The sequence below is a fragment of the Hypanus sabinus genome, chromosome 10, assembly GCF_030144855.1.
Source record: "Hypanus sabinus isolate sHypSab1 chromosome 10, sHypSab1.hap1, whole genome shotgun sequence".
NCBI lineage: Eukaryota > Metazoa > Chordata > Chondrichthyes > Myliobatiformes > Dasyatidae > Hypanus > Hypanus sabinus.
The window spans coordinates 48337787-48357452 of NC_082715.1; positions in this window are offsets into that span (position 1 = coordinate 48337787).

Consider the following 19666-nt stretch of genomic DNA (forward strand, 5'->3'; position numbering starts at 1 on the left):
ACAGAGCAGACTCAATGGGCCAGATGGCCTAATTTTGCTCCTATGTATGATGGTCTTATGGTCCTGAAAAGGGTGGGTGATCAGCCATAAGTCATGGGACATATTGGTACCAACAGCATGAGTAAACAAAGGGAGGAGGTCCTGAAAAAGATATACAGGGAGTTTGGAAGTCAAGAAACAGGACCTCAAAGGTAGTATTCTTAGGATTCCTTCCTCTGCCATGCAACAGTAAGGATTGGAATAGAAAGAGACAGCAGATAAATACATGAATGAAGAATTGGAGCAGGGGGCAGGAATTCAGATTTCTGCATAATTGGGACCTCTTCTGGGGCAGGTGTGACCTGTACAAAAGAGATAGGTTGCACTTGAATCCAAGGGGGAACAATATTCTTGGGGACTGATTTACTAGAGCTGATGGGAGTGGTTTGAACTAATATGGCAGGGGGATGGGAACCAGTATGATAGAGCTGAAAATAAGCCAGTAGGTTTACAAGTAGATGATGGATGTAATGTAAATGTAAGGAAGGACAAGACGATGATTAGGTTCAAATGCAGAAAGAGTTAAATTGTACCACAGAGGCAAAATTCAGAAGTGTGAAGAATGCAGGACTGAAGTTACTGTATTTAAATATGTGTACAAATCAGAAAAAATGAACTTGTGGAACAATTAGAGATTGGTCTCTATGCTGTTGTGGGCATCACTCTGGGTGTAGTTATGAAGATGCAAGGTTAAAAAACCATTATGGGAATCATATACAGGCCTCCAAATAGTAGCCAAGATGTGGGGTTAAAATTGCAAAAGGAGCTAGAAAATGCAAGTAATAAGGGTAGTGACACAATTGTAATGTATGCAAGTAGATCAGGAAAATCAGGTTGGTGTCAAATTGCAAGAGAGGGAATTTGTTGAATACTTATGAGAGGGCTCTTTAGAGCAGTTTGTGCTTGAGCCTTCTCAAGGAAAGATTGGCTGTTGTGTAATAACCAAGATCTTATTAGGGAGTTAACATAAAGGAACCTTTAGGAGGTAGAGATCATAATATGAATAAATTCATATGGCAGTTTGAGAGGGAGAGACATACCTCACATCTATCAGTATCGCAACAGAATAAAGGGAATTAAGAGGCATAAGAGACGAGCTTGCCCAGGTGGATTGGAGGAGGATATTGGCAGGGATGACGGCAGAGCAGAGGTGGCTGAAGTTTCTGGGAATCGTTCACAATGCACAGGATAGATATATCTCACAGAAAAAGAAGTTCTCAAATGGCAGGGGTAGGCAATCGTGGCTGACAAAAGAAGTTAAGGACTGAATAAGAACCAAAGAGACTGTTGCTTTTCACATAGTTTGTGAATGATTTAGATAACAGAATTGATGGCTTTGTGGTCAGTTTGTGGATGATACAAAGGTAGGTGGAGGGGTCAGTAGTGTTGAGAAAGCAATGCGATCGCAGCAGGACTTAGATTGGAAGAATGGGCAAAAAAGTGACAGATTGAATACAGTGTTGGGAAATGTATGATAATGCATTTTGGTAAAAGGAACAATAGCTAAAAGGAGAATGGGGAGAAGGTGCAAACATCAGAGGTGCAGAGGGACTTAGGAGTCCTCATACAAGACTCACAGAAGATTAATTTACAGGTTGAGTCTGTGGTAAAGAAGGCAAATGCAATGTTGGCATTTATTTCAAGGGGAATAGAATATAAAAACAAAGAGATAATGCTGAGGCTTTATAAGACACTGGCCAGACCACATGGGAGTATTGTCAACAGCTTTGGGCCCCATATCTCAGAAAGGATAGAAAGGATGTGTTGTTATTGGAGAGGGTCCAGAGGAGGTTCACAAGGATGATTCCAGGAATGAAGCGATTAATATATGAGGAGCATTTGGCATCTTTGGGCCTGTGCTCACTGGAATTTAGAGGAATGCGGGGGGATCTCATTGAAACCTACCAAATATTGGAAGAACTAGATATGGTAGATGTGGAGAGCATGTTTCCTATGGTGGGGCTATTCAGAACTAGAGGGCACAGCCTCAAAATGGAGGTGTGAACTTTTAGAACAGAGGTAAGGAAGAATTTTTTTAGCCAGAGATAGTAAATCTGTGAAATGCTCTGCCACCAACAGCAGTAGAGGCCAAGTCCATTGGTATATTTTAGGCAGAAGTTGATCGTTTCCGGATCAATCAGGCCATCAAAGGATATGGTGAGAATACCAAAGGATATGGTGAGATCAGCCATGATGGAATGACAGAACAGGCTCGATGGGCTGAATGGCCTAATTCAGCTCCTGTGGTCTTCTGGTTTTATTTTGACCAGCACAGCAATGAACTTGCCCTTAATGGGGATTGCCTTATGCTGGGATTGAAAGTTGTTGTTCCATCCAATCTGAGAGCTAAAGTGTTGGAGGAGCTCCATGCTGGTCATCTGGGTGTGGTCAAAATGAACGCATTGGCTTGAATCTTTGTCTGGTGGCCGGGAATAGTTTGGCAGATCAAGTACTGTTCAGGATGCCAACACATCCAGAAGATGCCAACAGCAGCACCTCTCTACCCATTGGAATGGCCTGCATTGCCCTGGCAGGGGATTCATGTGGATTTTGCCAGACCATTCATAGGCACAAATATCTTGGTAGTAGTGGATGCAGCTACAAAATGGCCAGAAGTGTTCTCAATAGCCTTACTGCAGCCTCACACACTGCTGAAATGTAGAGAAGCCTCTTTTCGAGAACTGGTATTCTAGGGTGTTTAGTCAGTGAGAATGGACAACAGTTTATTGTGGAAGAGTATCAGTTATTCTTGAAAATGAATGGAATAGGACATATTACATCTGCTCCATACCACTCAGCTGCAAGTGGCTGACAGAAAGGTTTGTCCAGAATCTAAAGAATGCTCTGTGAGCAACGTCCACAGAACACTGAATTAGATGCTCACCAGTTTTCTACAGGCAGCACACTCCACAACCCACAACTCACCAGCTATGCTCTTCCTGGATCATCCCTTGCACTCACACTTGGATCTCCTCATGTCCAGTCTCAGAAGGAGTATGCAAGACAAACAGCTGAGACAAACTGAGGACTCTTCAATCAAGGAGGTTCAATGTCTTACTCCCGGACAAGCAGTCCTGGTGAAAGACTAGAGGTAATCAAATCTGAGTACTCGGAAAATTTAAAGACAGGACTGGACCTCTCTCCTACACAGTGTAGTTTGCGTCTGATGTCTTCTGGAGTCGACACACCAATCAGTTGAAGAGAACAGAGTCAATTGTTGCAGAAGAAAGGTGTCTCAAGCTGTCAGGACCGTTTCCATGGAGGAGGTCTCAGAACCTGAGTTTGTTTCACAGCCATGAGACTCACCTGACAAGCAGAGTGACCCCTGTCAGGAAACACACACACACACACACACACACACACACACACATGCACACACACACGCACACACACACACACACGCACACGCACACGCACGCACACACACACATGCGCACGCGCACACACACACGCACACACACACGCACACGCACACACACACGCACACGCACACACACACACACACGCACACACACACACACACACAATTCATGTTTACACGTTTGAGTTGAGATGTATTCTATAATGAGCTGAAGTTTATAGCTAACCAGGGAGAATGTAGTATTCAATATTTCAGTAATATTTGAGTAATATTGTAGATATATTGTTTGATTAAGCATTCTCAGTTTGTTTACATAATTCATTATGCCTTTTATGTAAGAAGCACGTGAATGGCATACGTCATTACATCACCACATCATATGTGAGCACCTCACTAAAAGAAAGGAAAGAAAAACTACGCACAATAGACAAATATTATGGGTCCTGCGTTTTTCTTTTAATTTTTTTTCTTGTGCTACAAAACATAACACAAGGTCCCCATAGTAGAATCTTACAAATGCTATTTAATTATAAGCTCTCCTCAGCATTGCCAAATGATACACACTTTGCACAGATTAATTCATTACTGATTCACTGTTGCATTTTAGCTTATTATTCAATAAGAAGTCATACTTAGCAACCTCACCTCTGGTAATATATCCTGTGAACAGACATCTGAGGTCAGTAATCAGCAACAAAATGCAGTACTCCAAAGGTACCGATATGGGAGCTTTTACCCACTCACAGAATCCCGTTGGAGATCCTGTATTCAGGTCAAATTTATTTTCTGTGCAAGGAGTGGAAGAAGCATTATTGCTGTTTTTTTTTTGTTACAGAGTGGAAGAGGTGAGGTTCAGCTCACAGTTCTAAACGTAACACAAATTCCTCCTTTCCAAACCCTGTCACTCGCCTCTTACAATCCTTTTAGTTCTTTGCAGTCCACTTCAGACAATCGTTTGCTGATAAGTGGAGGAGTCTAGAATGACCCATATTCAAATTTCAGCTTTCCACCAGGACAGGTGTAGAAATCATGCACAGACATAAATCAGACTGTACAAGTTTGTCCTCAGTAAGTAGAAATCAGCAGAGTTACTGAAAGTGTAGATGTCTGCAGGAAGGGAGAAAGCCATAAAAGATAAATGTTAAGGCACTTCATGCGTTCAAAATGTGAATAGGTTGATTAGGTCAACTACTTATCAGATATGATGATGATGTGCCCCTGGAATATCTGTGAGGATTCTCCATAGGTAAAAGTGCAGCTAAAATTCTGAAAAAAGAGTGTTAACGGTTATTTCCATTGCATCTGATGCAAATGTTCTGTCATTAGGGATGTGGCTCGATGCTTTCATCATGTGCCAGCAGATTACTGAAGCATAGACCAATCAGTAGGGTTTTACTGGAGCTTCTGCAAACAGAGTGAGGGTGATGCAGATAAGCTGTGACGAGGCTCACTGCAGTGCAGCCGGTACATTAGCACTAACCAGAGGCACCATGGGACAGCTTTCAGTGCATTTTGAGCAGGCCTTGAGAGGCAACCAGATCTCACGCTGTGGGGACCTGAGTCCAACGTCCATCAACATCCCGATGATTATTTATTTCTCTATGCCACGTGATCTTTGCATTGTTGTTTTTAAATGTGAATAATATTCTAAACTATTTAAATAATTTTAAATGGATTTTTTAAATGTAATGAAGGGTTTAAAACATAAAATTGAAGTGGAATAAAGATAAATCAACAGTAATCTAAACAGCTCTCATCTTTTCAGTGAAGACCAACATCCCCATTCAAATCAATGACATTGTATTATAAATGTGACAGGAGAAAATCCAAAAAAAACACACAAAATGCTGGAGGAAATCAGCAGGCCAGGCAGCATCTAAGGAAGGGAGTAAACAGATGACATTTAGGGCCAAGACCCCTCATCAGGACATTGTATTACATCTGTCTGCCATGGCCAATGTAAACCCAGGAAGCTGGACTCACCCCTCTATGTAATCCAGAACTGCCAATGGAATGAACACCAGATGATCAGGCATCTGACCTCCAGAATGTTGCTGTTTTGTAAACACAGGCATCCGTATTCAACATCGCCCCAGTGTCACCGCAAAGTCTACTGCTTACAAACACTGAAGAGAAAGATGGAAATGACAGCACCAGAGGGCTTCTCTTTCCATGTCCAATACGGGGAAGTCCATGAGAAGGAGGGGAGATGTAGAGAGCAGCCTGCAAAAGGTGGCAACAAATGGACAATTGGAGAGTCTACTTCAGAGAGCTACCTTTTAATCAAGACAGCAATTGAGATTTTAAAGGCAGAGTTCTGTGGCAATTTATGAAAAAGAGCTTTGACCAGTGACCGATTGGCATCTGAGATTGACTAGTAGCAAAAGTAACTTGAAAGAAGGCAGCGGCAAGCGGGGTGGCCATCGTTGCAGTGTCTGTCGTCAGAGTGCTGACCCTGAGGCTTTAGCTCTTAGAGGCTTCAGTGAAGAGAGGCTGCAGTCAGAGAAAGCAAAGGAAAAGCTCCAGGTTAAGATTTTTTTTTCCTTCCTTTCTTTATATTTGCTCAGCCAGGGCAGTAAGGATGCCAAGCAGGGTAGCTGAATGCTTCTCTTGTGGTTGTAGGAAGGCAGGGAGATCTCCAGTGTCCCTGATCACTACAACTGCAAGAAGTGCATCCAGCTGCAGCTTCTAACAATCCATGTTAAGGAGTTGGAGCTGGAACTGAATGAACGCTGGATCATCCAGGAGGCTGAGAAGGTGATAGATAGGACATATAGAGAGGTAGTTACACCGATGGTGCAGAACAGGAAGGGGAAACGGATTAAGAAACCACTGAAGAGTATCCATGTGGCCATCCCCTTCAGCTACAGGTATATCGCTTTGGAAATTGCTGGTGGGGGGTGTAGTGGATGATCTAACAGAGGAAAGGCACAATGATAGGTTCTCCGGCATGGAATCTGCCTCTGCGACTCAGAAGTAAGTGGAGGAGAAGAGGCATGCTGTGGTGATAGAGGATTCTTAGTTAAGGGAATAGAAAGGAGGTTCTGTGGGTCAGAACGAGATTCCCAGATAGTATGTTGCATCCCAAATGCCAAGGTCTGGGATATTTAGGATCAAGTCCTCAGCATTCATAGTGGGAGGGTGAACAACCAGAAATCACAGTCCATGCAGATGCCAGTGACATGGGTAAGATGAGAGACAAGGTTCAGCAAAGAGATTTCAGGGAGTTGGGTGCTAAGTTAGTGCAGGACATCCAAAACTGTGATCTCAGGATTGCTATGCGTGCCACATGCCACTGAGGCCAGAACTAGGAAAAGTATACCATTTGTGGCTAAGGAGTTGGTGTAGGAGGGATGGCATAAGATTTTTGGATCATTGGCTCTCTTCTAGGGAAGGTGGGACCTGTACAGGAGGGACAAATTGCACCTGAACAGGAAGGTGACTAATATCCTAGTGGAAAGGTTTGTTAATGCTGCACGATGGGGTTTAAACTGGAGTTGCAAGAAGATGGGAACCAAGGTGCCATACAGTTAAAGAGGAGGTTGTGGAGGCAGGTGTTGGTGAAACCTCAGACAAAGTTAGGAATCAAAAGGATGAGCATGGTGTGACTAGTGCCCTGAGCTGTGGTGTATTCCAGTGCAACAGGTATCATAGGAAAGGCATATGATAGTGCAGAAGCTCGGGTAGCTGGTTTACAAACAGAGGCAACGTGTAGTGAAAAGAAGCTGATGACAGGGCAAAACTGCATTCAACAGGATGAGTTGCAATGTAAAAAGTGGACAAAATCAAAAAGGGTGAATACAGGACTGAAGGTGTTATATTTGAATGCTCACAGTACACAAAATAAGGCAGATGAACTTGCAGCACAGTTGCAGATTGCTAGTTATAATGTTGTAAGCATCACTGAATCATGGTGTAAGAAGATTACAAGACCATAAGATAAAGGAGCAGAAGTAGGCCATTCGGCCCATCAAGTCTGTTCCACTATTCAATCATGGGCTGATCCAATTCTTCCATACATCCGTACTCCCCTGCCTTCTTCCCAGTCCCTTTGATGTCCTGGGTAATCAGGAAGCTATCTGTCTCTGCCTTAAATACACACAATGACTTGGCCACCACAGCTGCTTGTGGCAACAAATTCCACAGATTTACCACCCTCTGACTGAAGTAATTTCTCCGCTTCTCTGTTCTAAATGGATGTCATTCACACCTGAAATTGTGCCCTCTTGTCCTAGACTCTCCTACCATGGGAAATAACTTTGCCATATCTAATCTGTTCAGGCCTTTTAACATTTGGTATGTCTCTATGAGATCCCCCTCATTCTCCTGAATTCCAGGGCATACAGCCCAAGAGCTGCCAGATGTTCCTCATATGGTAACCCTTTCATTCCTGGAATCATTCTCATGAATCTTCTCTGAACCCTCTCCAATGTCAGTATATCCTTTCTAAAATAAGGGACCCAAAACTGCACACAATACTCCAAGCGTGGTCTCACGAGTGCCTTAAAGAGCCTCAACATCACATCCCTGTTCTTTTATTTGTTACCTGTAGAAATGAATGCCAACGTTGCATTCACCTTCTTCACCACCGACTCAACCTGGAGGTTAAAATTGTGCCGGGCTCCCTGGAGGGTATCTTGCACAAGGACTCCAAAGTTCCTTTACATCTCTGCATTTTGAATTCTCTCCCCATCTAAATAATAGTCTGCCCATTTATTTCTTCCACCAAAGTACATGACCATACAGGTTCCAACATTGTATTTCATTTGCCACTTCTTTGCCCATTCCCCTAAACGATTTAAATCTCTCTGCAGGCTCTCTGTTTCCTCAACACTACCTACTCCTCTATTATTTTTGTATCATTCAGCAAATTTATCCACAAATCCATTAATCCCATAGTCCAAATCATTGACATACATCATAAAAAGCAGTGGCCCCAATACCAACCCTGTGGAACTCCACTGGTAACCGACAGCCAGCCAAAATAGGGTCCCTTTATCCCCACTCTCTGTTTTCTGCCAACCAGCCAATGGTCCACCCAAGCTAGTAACTTCCCTGTAATACCATGGGTTTTTATATTGCAATGCAGTCTCACGTGCGGCACCTTGTCAAAGGCCTTCTGAAAATTCAAGCACATGACATCCACTGCATCTTCTTTGTCTACCCTGCTTGTAATTTCCTCAAAAAAAAAAGGCAAGATTTTCCTTTCAGGAAACCATGCTGGCTTTGGCCTATCTTGTCATGTGCCTCCAGGTACTCCGTAATCTCATCCCTAACAATGAATTCCAACAACTTCCCAACCACTGATAGGCTAATAGGTCTATAGTTTCCTTTCTGCTGCCTCCCACCCTTCTTAAATAGCAGAGTAACATTTGCAATTTTCCAGTCATTCAACATAATGCCAGAATCTATCGATTCTTGAAAGATCATCATTAATGGCTCCGCAGTCTCTCCAACTACTTCCTTCAGAACCCGAGGGTGCATTCAATCAGGTCCAGGCGATTTATCCATCATCAGACCATTAATCTTCCTGAACACCTTCTCAGTCATAATTTTCACTGCACATACTTCACTTCCCTGACACACTTGAATGTCCAGTATACTGCAGATGTCTTCCACTGTGAAGTCTGATGCAAAACATGCATTCAGTTCCTCTGCCGTCTCTGCATCTCTCATTACAATATCTCTAGTGTCATTTTGTATTGGTGCTATATCTACCCTCAACTCACTTTTACCCTTTATATACTTAAAAAAGCTTTTTGTATCTTCTTTGATATTAGTCACCAGCTTCTTTTCATAATTCATCTTTTCCTTCCTAATGATCTTCTTAGTTTCCTTCTGCAAGTTTTTAAAAGCTTCTCAGTCCTCTATCTTCCCTCTAGCTTTAGTTTCCTTGCTTTTACTTTGGCTCTGACTTCACTTGTCAGCCACAGCAGTGTTCTTCTTCCATTTGAAAATTTCTTCTTATTTGGAATATATCTGTCTTGCACTTCCCTCATTTTTCACAGAAACTCCAGCCATTGCTTTTCTGCTGACCTTCCTGCTAATGTCCCTTTCCAGTTAACTTTGGCCAGTTCCCCTCTCATGCCATTGTAATTTCCTTTATTTCACTGAAACACCAACAAATTGGAATTTAGTTTCTCCTCAAATTTCAATGTGAACTTGATCATGTTGTGATCACTTTTCCCTAAGAGGTTCCTTAACCTTAAGCTCTCTTATCACCTTATCTCTCATTATAGCTGGGAGCTTAATGTCCATGGATACACATTGTATTGAAAGGACTGGTAGGCAGGCAGATGGGATGGCATGGCTCATGGGATTGTATGGCTCTGTTGGGGGAATAAATTAAATTAAATCATTAGAAAGAGGGGACATAGTGTCAAAAGGTACTGAATCATTGTGGATAAGGAACTGCTTGCGTAAAAGGACCCTGATGGAAGTTGTATACAGACCCCCAAATGGTAGTAAGGATGCAGTCTACAAATTACAATGAGAGATTAGAAAATGCATGCCAAATAAGCAATATTACAATAGTCATGAGGGATTTCAATATGCAGTTAGATTGGGAAAATCAGTTTGGTGCTGGATTCCAGGAGGGGTAATTTCTAGATGTCCACCAGGGGATCAGCTATTCTGGATAGTATGTGTGCAATGAAAAAGAATTGATTGGAGACCTTAAGGTAAAAGAAACTGAAATTTGAAAAGGAGAAGCTGAAGTCAGATGTATCAATATCACAGTGGAGTAAAGGGTATTACAGAGACATGAGAGAAGATTTGGCCATAATTAATTGGAAAAGAACACTGGCAGGGATGACGGCAGAGCAGCAATATCTGGAATTTCTGGAAGCAATTTGGAGTCAAGGATAGATAAATCTTAAAGTGTAAGAAGTATTCTAAAGGAGAGATGACACAACCATGACTAACAAGAGAAGGCAAAGCCAGCATAAAAGTCAGAGGGCATATAATTAGTGGGAAGTTAGAGAATTGGGAAGCTTTTAAAAACCAACAGAAGACAACTAAAAAAGTAATTAAGAAGGTAATGAGGGAATATGGACCTAAGCTAGCCAATAGTGTTAAAGAGGATACCAGTAGTTTCTTCAGATACATGAAGCATAAAAAAGAGACAAGAGTGGATATTAGACTGTTAGAAAACAATGCTGGAGAGGTCATAATGGGGGATAAGGAAATGGTGGAATAAATATTTTGCATTAATCTTCTCTGTGGAAGAGACTAGCAGTATGATGGAAAGTTCCAGGAGTCAGGGATCATGAAGTGCGTGAAGTTTCCATTACTAGAGAGAAGGTTCTTCTCTGGGAAACTGAAAGATCTGAAGGTGGATAAGTCACCCAGACCAGATGGTGTACACACTAGGGTTCTGAAAGACATGGTTGAAGAGACTGTGGAGTTATTAATAATGATCTTTCAAGAATCACTAGATTCTGGAATGTTTCCGGTAGACAGGAAGATTGAAAATGGCACTCAACTCTTCAAGAAGGGGAAGAGGCAGAAGAAAAGAAATTATAGGCCAGTTAATCTGAGCTAAGTGGTTGGGAATATGTTGGAGTTGATTATCAAGGATGAGGTCTCAGGGTTCTTAGAGACATATGATAAGACAGGCCATAGTTAAAATGGTTTCCTCAAGAGAAAATCTTGCCTGACAAATCTGTTAAAATTCTTTGAAGAAACAACAAGCAGTACAGATGAAGGAGAATCAGTTGATGCTGTGTACTTGGATTTTCAGAAGGCCTTTGACAATGTGCCACACATCAGGCTGCTCCACAAGCTACAAGTCCATGGTACCACAGGAAAGATTCTAGCATGGAGAATGCAGTGGCTGATTGGCAGGATGCAAAGAGTGGGAATAAAGGGAGTCTTCACTGGTTGGCTGCTGGTGACTAGTGATTTTCCACAGAGGTCTGTGTTGGAACCCATCTTTTTATATTATATGTCAATAATTTGGATGACGGAATTGATGGCTTTGTTGCAATGTTTGCAGATGATATGAAGATAGATGGAGGGCCAGGTAGTTTTGAGGAAAGAGAGAGGCCACAGAATAATAAGAACATGGACAAAGAAATGGCAGATGGAATACAATGTCAGGAAGTGTATGGTTATGCACTTTGCTAGAAGAAATGAAAAGGTTGACTATTTTCTAAATGGAGAGAAAATACAAAAAAAAAGAACTTGGGAGTCCTTGTGCAGGATTCCCTAAAGATTATTTCTCGGGTTGAGTCTGTGGTGAAGAAGGAAAAAGTTATGTTAGCATTCTTTTGAAGAGGATTAGAATACAAAAGCAAGGATGTAATGTTAAGACTTTATAAGGCACTGGTGAGGCCTCACTTGAAGTGTTGTGAGCAGTTTTGGGCCCTTTACGTTGCAAAGCATGTGCTGAAACTGGAAAGGGTTCAAAGGAGGTTCACCAAAATTATTCTAGGACTGAATGGCTTGTCATATGAAGAGCGTTTGATGGCTCGAGGCCTGCATTCACCAGAATTCAGAAGAATGAGGGGTGACCTTATTGAAACCTATCAAATGTTGAAAGGCCTTGATAAAGTGGATATGGAAAACTATGAAAAACTTTCTGTTTTTCTATGGTGGGAGAGTCTAAGACCAGATAACACAGTCTCAGAATAGAGATGCATCCTTTTAGAATGGAGATGTGGAGGAATTTCTTTAGCCAGAGAGTGGTGAATCTGTGAAATACTTTGCCACAAGCAGCTGTGGAGGCCAAGTCATTATGCATATTTAAGGCAGAGGTTGATAGATTCCTGATTGGTCAGGACATGAAGGGACATCACGGGGAGAAAAGGCAGGAGACAGGAGCTTGGTTCAGCCATGATGAAATGGCAGAGCAGACTCGATGGGCCAAATGGCCTAATTCTGCACCTGTATCTTACCTGTATCTTATGCTATGGTCTGATGATTTTAGTGAACAAAAATTAATATACTTAATCATTTCACCTCATTTGCTAGAGTTTCCCGCTATTAAGATGTTATCTGACTTTGGTTTTTCTCATTCATTTACTACCAAATTTCATTTGACTGCCACCATTTAATTCCATAAAATTCAGCCTACACAGAAAAATGTTCAGGAGTTCAGCTGAGCCACTTTAAGCTCTTGAAATATCATTCAACAAAAGCTGCCAGTAAATTGTTATTGTTGACACCACTTTTACTTGACCTTGTTAAATGCTTTTAATGTAAATCCTCCACTTTTATGAGGTGATCTTTGAATGAAATGAGGTTGAGCACGGGAAGCAGGGTAGGTTCTCTTGAGACTTAAAGTGTCAGATGACTTCCAGGGCAATTTATTGGAATGAAGTTTCAAAAGATTCAGAGTCTATTTCTAAAGATTTGTCTGGTGCTAGGACATACAGGAAACTGGCACATGATGACTCTCCAGAGTGAGCATATTATCTCCAACAATTCTTTGCTGTTCTTTATTTCAGGGAAGCAGACTCAGAGTTATAAGTGCTGATTGTCACTAGAAGTGGAACAGATATCCAAGGAACATTAGGTGAGTGAAATGGTCCTCAAACTGTTGTGTGGAGCCATCTTTATCTTGAAAGCCTACTTTCTTGACTCAAGTCTGCATAAATCCCTGGAAATTGTGACAGAGTTCCTGCTCCTCCATCCCCTGTCCTCAGACTCACATACTCAGTGGCTCATTCTGTATAATTCTTATCTGGCAGCTTACTATTCCTTGCTGTCTGGATGTCCTAAGCATGCACAGGCCTTCTGTGCAGGAAAAAGATACAATATCTTGAAAATCTATCAAAATCTCAATAGAATCAAAGGACCACATGGCATTGGAAGGTGATTGCTTCACTCAGTCTTGTATAATTCCTTGAGAAAAATGTCAGATTAGTCCCACTTCCCGGATGATTAAAAGGGATTAACTCCAGGGCAGAATTGTTGGCATTGATGCTGTAATTTTGGATTTAACCATACCTTGGAGGTCATTGAGATACCAAATTAAATACAACCCAGGTATCCCATGATGAAAAGCAGATACTTTTTCAGTATATACAGTGCATCCTACCAGATGGTAAAAATGAGGGCATGTCCTGGGTTGTTGAAGTCCTTAATGATCGCTATGTTGGGACCATGTTAGATCCTACTATCAGTGAGACAGGCAGCACACCTTCACCATGATTATTCTAAACAATGGTGCATTCTCAGCCCCCCTTCTCCTTGTACATTCATGCAACACACACAAAATGCTGGAGGAACTCAGCAGGACAGACAGCACCTATGGAAAAAAGCAGGGTCTCGGCCAGAAACATCGACTATACTCTTTTCCATAGATGCTGCCTAGCCTGCCGAGTTCCTCCAGCATTTTGTGTGTGTTGCTTGGATTTCCAGCATCTGCAGATTTTCTCTTGTCCCTGTACATTGATGACCACATAGTTTGATTCTGTTCTGACTCCATCCACAGATTTGCAGTGGGTCACATGGTAATCATGGTCATCTTTGCAAATGGTAGTGGGCCACATCTCAAATAACAAAGAGTCAGAGTACAGTAAGAAGATAGAGAACTTAGTGACATGGTATCAAAGTAAAAGAGCTGGTTACTTATTTTGTGGAGTGGGGTGTGGTGTACATGTTTCTGTTTATATCAATGGTGTTAAGGTTGAGAGAGTTGAGAGCTTCAAGTTCAGCACTAAGAGCCCGTCCTGGTCCAACCACATTGATGTCACAGCTAATAAACATTACCAACTCCTCTCCTTCCCCAGGAGACTAAAGGATTTCAGTATGTTCCCATAAACTCTTACCAATGTTGATTGATACACGCATTCTGTCCAGATGTACCATGGATTGGTATGGCAGCCACTCTATCCATGACTCAAGAAACAACTGACTGTTGTGGACACAGCTCAGTGCATCAAAGGAACAAGTTTTCCCTCAGTGGGCTCTGTCTGCGTAATCAAAGACCGAGATATTCTCTCTTCTCTGATATTGCATCAGGCAGAAGATACAGAAGTCTGAAAGCCCATGCCACCAGGCTCAAGAGCAGCTTCTATTCCACTGTTATCAAACTCTTGAACAGACCTCTTGTATGATAAAATGGACTCTTGGCCTCACAGTCTACCACTATCTTACACTTTATCGTTAACCTGCACTGCACTTTTTTGGTAGCTTTACCTGTGGAATACTTCGTACAATCCTTCTCTCTCCAGTACAACTTGGATTACAAATATCTCTCTCCTATCATTTATTCCGACAATAATAAGCCAATACTGATACCAATTTTACAGTAAATTTACCTCTTCGTGTCACTCTATTTTTTCAAATAGCCCTTACAAAAATCTCTATTCTGCAACTAAGCCTTCATTCTTACAAACCAATGCTACTATATTTCTTTGTGAAAATCATAAAATTACATTGATTTTTGTCCAAAAGTTATTTGAATTATTGTATAAAAAGCAAAGGAGTAGAACTAATAGAAGATCCTTCTGACGGAGCAGACGATACACATTTGGGACCATTTGATATCTTACTGTGCCATACGGTTCTCCGGTCCTGACGAGATACTGATAGACTCTTGAGATATTATAACTTTTTACTGCATGGAGCAACCTTTGATTTGTAATGAAGAAGTTGTCATCTTTTTTTTTGTTTTTTTTGGTGGTGATATCCAACTTTCCACTGATTTAAAATCTATATATGCATTTTGTTATCAAATATTTTTCATTGTTGCCCTGCCCAGAAATGCAAAATAATGTCTGCAATGGGTTAAATAATAAAATAAAGGTGGTAATAAAGGAATGCAGTGCTTTTTTACTGATTTTTTTTATTCATCTTTTAAGTTTAGCTGTCCCAAAATAATTCTGCAAATGATTGCATGCTGCTTGATGTGGGTACAGTGGTGAGCTCTCAGTGGGATATTCTACTGATTTGCTGCCCTTGATTTTTACAACAACAATTTATTTTTATAACTTGTCTCCCAGATGCATTTTGAACAGCGAACTAATAGTTACAGATTCTAACCCCATGATCTCCTGGATTTCCGCAATGTACCAGCTTTAATTGGTCCACACATTGGTGGAATTCTTCAATATCCTTCTCATTTATCATTCTATTCACTCTTGTATCCTCCAAGGCGACAACTATTATTTGTCTACAAGGTAATTGATGAAAAAGTGTGATGTGAGTGTAATATCCTTTGAAATTACTAATTATTTTCCAGGAAAATTTTAACTAATAAATATCTTATGTAGCATCTGCTGCACAATGCAAACCATGTTGTCTTGGATTCAGCCAAACGAAACTTTGGTAATGAATTAATTTCTTCTTGGGCTTCCAGCTGGGTACAGGTATTGATTATAACTGACATTTCAATGACAAACTCTGCCATCTTCATCAGGGATGATGCCTGGGCATGTCTTGTCTGGTGGAATTTATAACACTGCTGTTTGGTCCCTCCTGATTGGTTAGTCCTCATCCAATCAGGTTTCCACTCTCCTACCTTGTTTACAATCGAATACCAGTTGTTACTTAGAGCGAGACCTCCATCTTTGTTAAAATTCATTTCTTCTACTTTGTTACGAACTGTAACATCTTAGACACAAATCAGCAGCAAGAGATTTCACACTGAGTCTGGTTTTAATGTTAAAACCATTATCTTTATTAGTATCTAGTTATAATATAGTAACTTAACCAAGATAAACAAAAGTTAACAGTGTTATGTGTATAAGTGTATAAATATAACTCCCAAACTATTGAGCTTGGAGGGGAACAAGGCTTAGAGACTTGAGATGGGAAAGTAGGAAAGCTCAGTTATCCATGATGGGAGAGAGATATTTGTAATCCACATTGTACTGGAGAGAGAAGGTAAATACGAAGTATACCACAGGAAAAACAAGATAACAGTCGCCATAGTTCTTGTCCATCGTGTCGTTCCAAATCCACATACGAATTATCACCAAAAGTGACCTGTCACAGGAATATTGTCTTCCAGAGGTTACCACACAACACACCCAGGCAAGGGCTACATGAGTGGTCCCACAGGGTATCCCTAAATCCACCACTATGATTATACGAAGTGACAGTCACACATTCGTTGTGCACCATGTGCCGATGTTTAACCTATTCTTTTGGGCTTAAAAGAGTTCCAAACCATCGCAGTGACAAACTGAAGTTTCAGCTTGCCTGTCCAGTCTCCTCTCTCTCTCTCCCTCGACTGAAGGTCACTCTCTCTCTATCTGTGTAAAAATCTGAAGCAATCCGCTTCAGTTGGTGACTGACGTCATAGTCCCGCCTCACTCAGGTGCTTAAAGAGACAGTCCAGAGTAAACGAAACCTGTGGGTTCCTAACAAGTTTAATTTCAATGGCTTCCTTCACCAAGCGGTCCCAAGAGCCACTGATGCGGCACAGTAGTTTTGTGCTGTTGAAGTCAATCCTATGGCCATTGCAAATGAGTGTTCTGCTACTGCTGATATTTCCGGGTAATCCAAATGGATACACCTCCTCTGCTATTGTAAACAAGGTGGGAGAGTAGAAACCTGATTGAATAAAGACTAACCAATCAGGAGGGACAGAGAACAGCATTACAAATACCACCAGAGTAGACAAGCCGAGGCATCATCCCTGATGAAGATGGCAGATTTTGCATTCGGAGCGCCAGTTACAATAGATACCTGAACCTGGATGGAAGGCCGAGAAGAGTTTATTTGTCATATATGCTGGGAAAGCACAAGAACTTTGGTGTTTTTTATCGTTTCAAATGCCATTTTAACGATGCTAAATAAACATTTTCAACGGTCATGAAATCTTGAGCATAATGAACATTTCATATTGTTAATTCATTGGCCTGGATGAATGATCTGTACACACAAGTTCAGATCCTATGATGACAGCTGGAGAATTTTAATTCAGCTAATTAAAAGAAAAACAAATTCTGAAGTCATAAAAATCCATTAATCTGCCAGATTGTCATAATATCCCATCTGTTTTCCTTTTGGCAAAGGAAACTGCAGTTGCTACCCAGTTTGGTCAAAGTTCAAAGTTCAAAGTAAACTCATTATCAAAGTACATATATGTCACAATATACAATCCTAAGATCCATTTTCTTGTGAGCATATTCAGAAAATCCAAGAAAAACGATAGAATATGTGAGAGACTGCACCCAACAGGACAGACAACCAATGCGCGAAAGACTACAACCTTTGCAAAAAAACAAGAAGAAAGAGAAAGAAATAAACAGACAGACAAACAAACAAATAAATAGCTAAATCAATGGATAAGCAAGAACTATTGAGAACATGAAATGAGTCCTTGAAAGTGAGTCCGTAAGTTATGGACTCCAGGCAGATCCTCTGAAACGATAACACTGAGGAATTTAAAGATGCTGCCTCTCCAGGTCTGATCATCCACTCAGCCTGATTTTCAATCTCTCTCCTACATGCTGATTCATCATCACATTTGATTTGGCCTGTGACAGTGGTGTGATTAGCAAACTCGAATATGGCATTGGAGCTGTGCTTAGCCACACAGTCATGTGTAAAGTGAGTAGAGCAAGGTGCTAAAGCCACACATTTGTGATGCACTCATACTGATGGAGATTGTGGAGAAGATGTTGTTGCCAACCTGAACTTTCAGCAAGTGAGGGAATTGAGGATCCAATTCCACAAAGAGATATTGAGTCCAAGGTCTTGAAGCTTATTAAGTTTGAGGAAATGATCGTATTGAATGCCGAGCTGTCGTCGACAAATCAGGGCATCCTGATTTGTGTGCATCTTTGCTGTGCAGCTATTCCACAGGTGGGTGAGTATGAAATGAGATGGCATCTGCTGTGGACCTATTGTGCCAGTAGGCAACTTGGATCAGATCTAAGTGGCTTCCTAGGCAGAAGTTGATATGGTTCATTACCGACCTCCCAAAACACTTCATCACTGTGGATGGAAGTGCCACTGGATGATAGTCATTAAGGCAGGTTATCATGTTCTTCTTAGGCACCGGTATAAATGAAGCCAGCTTGAAGCAGACTGCCAAAGTGAGAGGTTAAAGATCTCAGTGAACACTACAGCCAGTTGCTTAGCACAGGTCTTTAGTACTCAGCCAAGTTCCTCACTTGGGCCAGATGCTTCCCATTGGTACACCCTCCTGAAGGATGCTTGCATGTCGGCCTCTGAGCCAAGTGAAGGAATCGGGTATCCAATTGCACAAGGTATTGAGATTAACCTTCTTGAAGCTTATTGATTAGCTTTGAGGGAATGATACAGTGACTTGAACAGCCCCCAACTCATTCACATAAATGAGTATTTCAACCGGGAATTTTGATCAACTTAGCTGAGAATTTTTATTTGTGAATCACCCGCTCCTTTTTTTCACAGTGGGGCCAAAAAAACAAAGAAAATTATGAAGCATGATAAACTAAAAGTTGCAAAACTGATATTTATATATCAGCAGTTCAAAAATATTCATCTCCCTTTGCTCAGTACTTAGTTGTACCACTTCTCACAGCTATAACAAGCCAGTAGTTTTTGTTTAGACAAGTCTCTATTAGCTTTGCACAATGTGATGGAGCAAGATTTGCCCATTGCTCCTTGCAAAATTGCTCAAGCTGCGCCAGGTTAGTTGGGGAGTGGCAGTGGACAGCAACCTTGAGGTCTTGCCAGAGATATTCGATCAGGTCAAGGACAAGGCCACTCAAGGACATGAATTTTCTTCATTTGAAGCCACTGTATAGTTGCTCTGGCAGTGGGTGTTGGGTCGTTGTTCTGCTGAAAGATGAACTTCCTCCAGTTTAAGCTTTCTAGCAGATGTTAGCAGGCTTTTATCCAGGATTTCTAGATTTAGCAGCATTCATCTTCCCATCAATCCTGCCCAGATTTCCAGTCCCTGATGGTAAACAGCATCCCCTCAGCATACTGCGACCTCCACCATACTTGGCAGTATGGATGACATTAGCTGACTGAAGTGCAGTGTGACTGTTGTTCCTTTTTCCACCTGGCAGATGTTATAAGATTTTCTATGCCCGCACTTCCAGACTGAAAAATAGCTTTTTCCCCAGAGCTATAACTGCTCTGAACCAATCAATCAAGCATCGTCCATAAATTTGTTATATTGCTACTTTTAATACTGGTTTTACGGCTGTCATGCATCTGAGTTGCGCTTTTGTACTGCTGGACATTGCTTGTACTGGCTGGTTACTTGATTTTACTTATTGGTTATTTATTTGTTGTTTTATAGCATTGAGTACGAGGGTTACAAGCTCATTTTCACTGTATTGGTGCATGACAAATTGTACTATGCAATGACAG